Consider the following 6,116-nt stretch of genomic DNA (forward strand, 5'->3'; position numbering starts at 1 on the left):
GTTCTAGATTTATAGAAAAACTGAGTGGGAAGTACAGAATTCCCACATACTCCCCTCTCTCTCTGTGGTTTCCCCAGCTCAGTTCAGTTCAGTTCAATCGCTCAGTCATATCCGACTCTTTGTGACCCCATGGACTGCAGCATGCCAGGCCTCCCTGTCCATCACCAACTCCCAGAGTTTACTCAAACTCATGTCCATTGAGTCAGTGATGCCATCCAACCATCTCACCCTCTGTCATCTCTTCTCTTCCCACCTTCAATCTTTCCCAGCATCAGGGTCTTTTCAAATGAGTCAGTTCTTCACATCAGGTGGCCAAAGTATTGGAGTTTCAGCTTCAGCATCAATCCTTCCAATGAATATTCAGGACTGATTTCCTTTAGGATGGACTGGTTGGATCTCCTTGCTGACCAAGGGACTCTCAAGAGTCTTCTCCAACACCACAGTTCAAAAGCATCAATTCCTTGGCGCTCAGCTTTCTTTATAGTCCAACTCTCACATCCATACATGACTACTGGAAAAACCATAGCTTTGGCTAGACAGATCTTTGTCAGCCAAGTAATGTCTCTGCCTTTTAATAAAAGTTGGTCATAACTTTTCTTCCAAGGAGCAAGTGTCTTTTAATTTCATGGCTGCAATCACCATCTGCAGTGATTTTGGAGCCCAAAAAAATAAAGTCTCTCACTGTTTCCATTGTTTTCCCATCTATTTGCCATGAAGTGATGAGACCAGTTGCCATGATCTTAGTTTTCTGAATGTTGAGTTTTAAACCTACTTTTTCACTCTCCTCTTTCACTTTCATCAAGAGGCTCTTTAGTTCTTCCTTGCTTTATGCCATAAATGAGGTGTCATCTGCATATCTGAGGTTATTGATATTTCTCCCGGCAATCTTGATTTCAGCTTGTGCTTCATCCAGCCCAGCGTTTCTCATGATGTACTCTGCATATAAGTTAGATAAGCAGGGTGACAATATACAGCCTTGATGTACTCCTTTCACCATTTGGAACCAGTCTCTTGTTCCATGTCCAGTTCCCAATTACTTACATTAATGTTACATTAATGTGGTGTGTATGTTATAACTCATGAATCAGTATTGAAACTTTAGCATTAAAGTCCCTAGTTTACCATATGGTTTACTCTTGATGTTTTACATTCTATGGGTTTTGACAAATGAATAATGACATATATTCCATCATTTAGCATCATATACAGTAGTTTCACTGCCCTAAAAATCCTGTGTTCCATCTGTTCACCCCTTAATTCGCCCATACACACACCCCACCCTCGTCCTGGGAAAACTGATTTTTTTTACTCTCTCCATAGTTTTGCCTTTTCTAGAAGTCATATATTTGGAATCATATAATACATAGCCTTTTCAGGCACACTTTTTTACTTAATGTTATGCATTTAAGGTACTTCCATGTCTTCTTGGCTTGAGAGCCATTTCTTTTTAGCTCTGAATACTCTGGCCACCTGATGTGAAGAGCTGACTCACTGAAAAAGCCCCTGATGCTGGGAAAGATTGAGGGCAGGAGGAGAAGGGGGTGACAGAGGACGAGGTGGTTGGATGGCATCACTGACCAACTCAATGGACATGAGTTTGAGCAAACTCCAGGAGACAGCGAAGGACAGGGAAGCCTGGTGTGCTGCAGTCCATGGGGTCGCAAAGAGTCAGACGTGACTTAGCAACTAAACAACAACAACAACAACAACAGTATTCCATTGCCTGAATGTACCACAGTTTCTTTATCCATTCACCTAACAATGGACACTGTGGTTGCCTCCAATCTCTGTCTTCATTTGAAATTTCAGTATTCTTTTCATTACAGATTTTTTTTGCATTACAGATTTAACTCTGATTAAAAAAAAAACAGCATTACATTAAAGTTTTATTTATCTGGATACTGAGTTTGGGCTGCTCTTTCAGTGTTACACTGAGGTGAGTGCCTGCCTCCTCTCGCCTAGGTACCAGCCCCGCTCTTACCTCTGTTTGACTTGAGACCCAGAAGCTGGAGAAACTAGGTGAGCACTAAGGGGAACGCACATGCCAGATGCGGTCCCAGCAAGGCTTGCTCTACAGGCTTGAAGTCCACTTACAATCGTCCTGGGAAATGTTGGCCCGTACCCTTTCTTCTCTATTTCCTGGAGCCCCTCCACAATCCTCACTGCCTCCGGGCACTGTCGCTGCCCTCTCTGCTCTAGTCCCGCCTGGATATCCAGGCTCAGCCACATTCTCCAGCAGCTGCTCTCATCACCTTCTCTCCTTGAGATGCCCCGACTCCTTGGTGTCTTCTGCACATGGTCCAGACTGCTCGGCACCCAACGTCCCTACACAGCCTGCATCCCCATCCCGGTGAGTTTTCCCAGGGCCTTTCCACACCTGCCGGCTTTACTTGCCTCTCCTTTCTGACCCTCAGGCTTTTGTTCATGCCAAGTTCCCACCGTGGGGGTGTTCTCTTCAAGACATGGCGAGGTGTTAAGGAAGGTTCAATCTTTTTCAAACCCAGAGCTCATTCTTTAAATAAAACAATTCTCAGAAACCTTATGTGTAAAAGAAATCCAGCAGATCCACTCTGCCTGGAGCAAGTGGACATGCTCTTTATCCTTCAAGTACTACCCCTGAAAAGTGAGGGAAGCTGGAAAACATGGGTGTGATAGAAAGACCTGGACTTTGGTATCGAAAGTCCTGGGCTTGAGCCCTGATTTCCCACCTGCCTGCTCCGCGGTGCTCTCTCTTTCATGAGGTGTGGATCCTCCTACATCGGAATTCTACTTCTGCACATCTGCCTTCCCCATCACACTCGGTGCTTGGTTGGATTGCCCTTCCTTCATCCAACGATTTGCTCCAGCACTTACGGAGAACCTACTAGTTCCTCTACTATTTACTGGGCACCTGCTATGTGCCGGGTATTTTCCCAGGCACCGGGGATGCCGCTGTGAGTCAAATGAACAAATCCTTGCCCTCACGGAGCGGACAGCTCAATGAAGTAAGAGAGATACAAAACCAAGTAGATAAGTAAAGTAGAGAACATTCTAAAGTAGAGAAAATTGTCTACAGAGCATGAGCGCTCTGTAGACAAATCAAGCAGGCAAAGAGTACCTGAAATACAAAGGTCGGGGAAGAGCCACCTGGGGAGGTGACATTGGGACCAGGACTTGAAGGGCACCTCTGGGGACAGGAGTTCCAGGTGCAAGGAGAGCAAGGGCCAAGAAGTGTGTCAGGGCCAGTGAGAGACTAGGGGCCCAAGCTTCCTTAACATCATCCTAAGCTTGCCTTTAACTGCATCACAGGTGCTCCTTTGCCTTCTGGCTTCCAGTAGAGTTCAATCAATGGCAACTGCAACAGGAGATCAGAGGGGAGAAGGAGAGAAAAGCCAGGATGATTCACTTCCATGTGGTGGCCCTGTCCTTCCCCTGAGGATGCAGCTCCTGCCACAGACTGCCCCCTCCCCCATAATCCCAGCTCTGTTGGGTCCCAGTTGCTCCAGGAGTTTGCCCATCCCTTGTTGGTTTCTTTGCAATTGGCACCTTCAGCCAACTGTCCTTGCCCATCCTTCTGGGTACACCAGGACCCAATAGCAGACTCACTCTGACTGCTCTGCTAAGAATGGAAGGCTAAAGGGAGGGCTGGGAGCTGCTGCAAGAACTCAGACTGGGGAGACTATGATTTGCCTCAGGTGGTGGCAAGAGATAGAGGACTCAAAGATGACACAAACACCTCTGATGGGCGCGCCTTCCAGTGCACCTTGCAGCCTCACGCTGCATACAAAGCCTCAGGTATCCAGCAAACCCCATAAACAGTACCTCCACTATTTCTTTTAACTCTCTGGCTTGACTTTTCTAAGTCTTAGATCCCTGTGGGTAATATGGGAATAAGTCACACCTCTCTTGAAGGTATTCTGGAAGCACCCAGCCTGTAGTAGAAGCTCAGATGATGTTTTCTTTTATGGCCCATTTGTTGAGTTTCCATTTCCTCTGGAAGCCTCTCTGATCAATCCAGCCACATGGAGTGAGCAATTGCCTTCAAACCTTCCGTTGCTCCCACAACCAGAATCAGCCACTTCTGACCTGAACTGAAGTTTTTGCCATTTTCTGTGATGTTGGTGTTTGGTCACTTCAGCTCAGTTTTAGACTTCTGCAAATGAGGAACCTTGTCATCTCTTGAACTCCCCTCGGAGCTGAAGCACAATGACATCAACCTCAGCCACAGCACTTCCTGAGCACACATCACGTACTAGGAACTGTCAGAAGCATGTTAAGTGCTAAGCATATTATCTCGTTTAATCCTGGCAGTCAGCCCACATGTTACAGACAAGAAAACAGAGGTGCATAGTAGTTAGGGAACCTGCCCAGTATCACAGGTTGCCAGCAGTGGATCAAAGATTCAAGCTCAGACCCTTCAGACTCCATAGTTGGCCTTATTAATTGCTGCACTATGCTGCCCCTTATCCATATAAGCACTCAAGAAATATTTACTTATTGATTAATTGGTAGCCTCTGAACATTAATGCTTCCAAGACTGTCTCTTTGTATGTCAGTCTGTTTTTCCCAAATGCCAGCTCTACTGAAAAATATATTGATCATTCCCTGTAATAATTTGTCATCTGGTGGTGGTGACTTACAAACTGCCAATTGGCCAGAAGGAGGATGAAAACTGGGCTGTTGAAATATCTTTTTTTTTTTTAAGGAGTGGGAGTTCTTAAATGTACCCTCCCCGCCCCCCCCCCACCAACATTATAGCACACCTATCTTCTCCTGCTGCTGGGCATGCGTGGGAAGGGGCCATCCGGCCTGATTATGGGAGATGATCTGGAGCCTTGGGACCCTGAGTCTGGCTGCTAGGCTCTTTCCCTTCCCTCCCCCCACCCCAGAGCCAGCTGGCTGACGGGCGGTGACAGAATCTCAGGATGACTGCCTGTCAAGTGGTTCTCATGTTGTGACAGTAGGCAATTATGATTTATTTCACAGGGAGTCAACAATAAACTTAGGCGAAGGATGGGAGGAAATCATAGAACTTAGGATAACAAACACACTTGAAGGAATTTGGTTGATAGGTTTTTTAACTAGAAGATAGAAAAGGGAATGTTTTGTAGAGGAAAAATATACACATAAACGTAGAATCCCTAGATCGAACTATCTATTTCCTTCCATCTCTGACAGGCAAGAAATTCCTGTCCTTCGGAAGACTCACCTCCTCCAGGAAGCTCTCTAGATTTCTGGCCAGACAGGATGACTTGGTCTTCTGAACTCTTCCCCCACCCCCGCCCATCTACCCATCTCTGGAGGCACATACCATTCCCACCTTACCTGGAAGTCCCTGGTGAGCTCACGCCATTTGTTCTGCTGGATTGTAACATCTTTCAGAGATGAGGCAATGAATTGTTTATGTGCAATAGGTACATGCCTATGGGGTGTTTTGCACATAATACTCCTCAGTAAATTAAATATGTGTGTGTGTGCACAGGTGGGCAAGGATGGGTGTCCAGTGTCCCCAGAGTAAAGCAGCTAACAATAACCCTACCTCAGTGGTGGAATATTTTTGTCAGTTTGATTCCAGTGGAAGAAGAGGGAACAAATAAACCCCCAGAGGCCTCTCTCTATTCAGTTCTGCACTGTTGATTCAGGAACCTCACCCAACAGGTGATTCCCTGTCGTGTCTACACCCCAACCTCCCCCTCTTCTTTGTCTCCAACATCAATTGTAAACAATGTCAAATTTTGCATGAAAAATGCTTCTCTTATACCTAGATGTTTGACCTAACTATAAATAGAACATTATTTTGTTTAAGAAATCAGAGTTAAAGAAACAAAGCTTTCTAGAATCTCAGTAACCGAAGCATGAAAGCAAGTTGTGAGGAAAGAGCTGTTGAGGGCATAAGTTTGAGCCAAACAGGCCTGGTTTCGAATACCAGTCTTGATCTTTCTGAAGTGTATGAATACCAACAAGTCACTCTGTTTCTTCCTATGTAAAATGGAGATAATAATGCCTGCCTCTGGGGATTGTCAGGTTTTAAAGAGATGTCGGTCATAAAGCTCTCAGCACAGTATTCCTCATAGTAAACACTCAGTAAAGAGAGAGGATCAGGCTTGCTGGAGGCAGGAAGCTGAGGTTCTCATCTG

This window comes from Dama dama, chromosome 12, assembly GCF_033118175.1.
Source record: "Dama dama isolate Ldn47 chromosome 12, ASM3311817v1, whole genome shotgun sequence".
Classification (NCBI taxonomy): domain Eukaryota; kingdom Metazoa; phylum Chordata; class Mammalia; order Artiodactyla; family Cervidae; genus Dama; species Dama dama.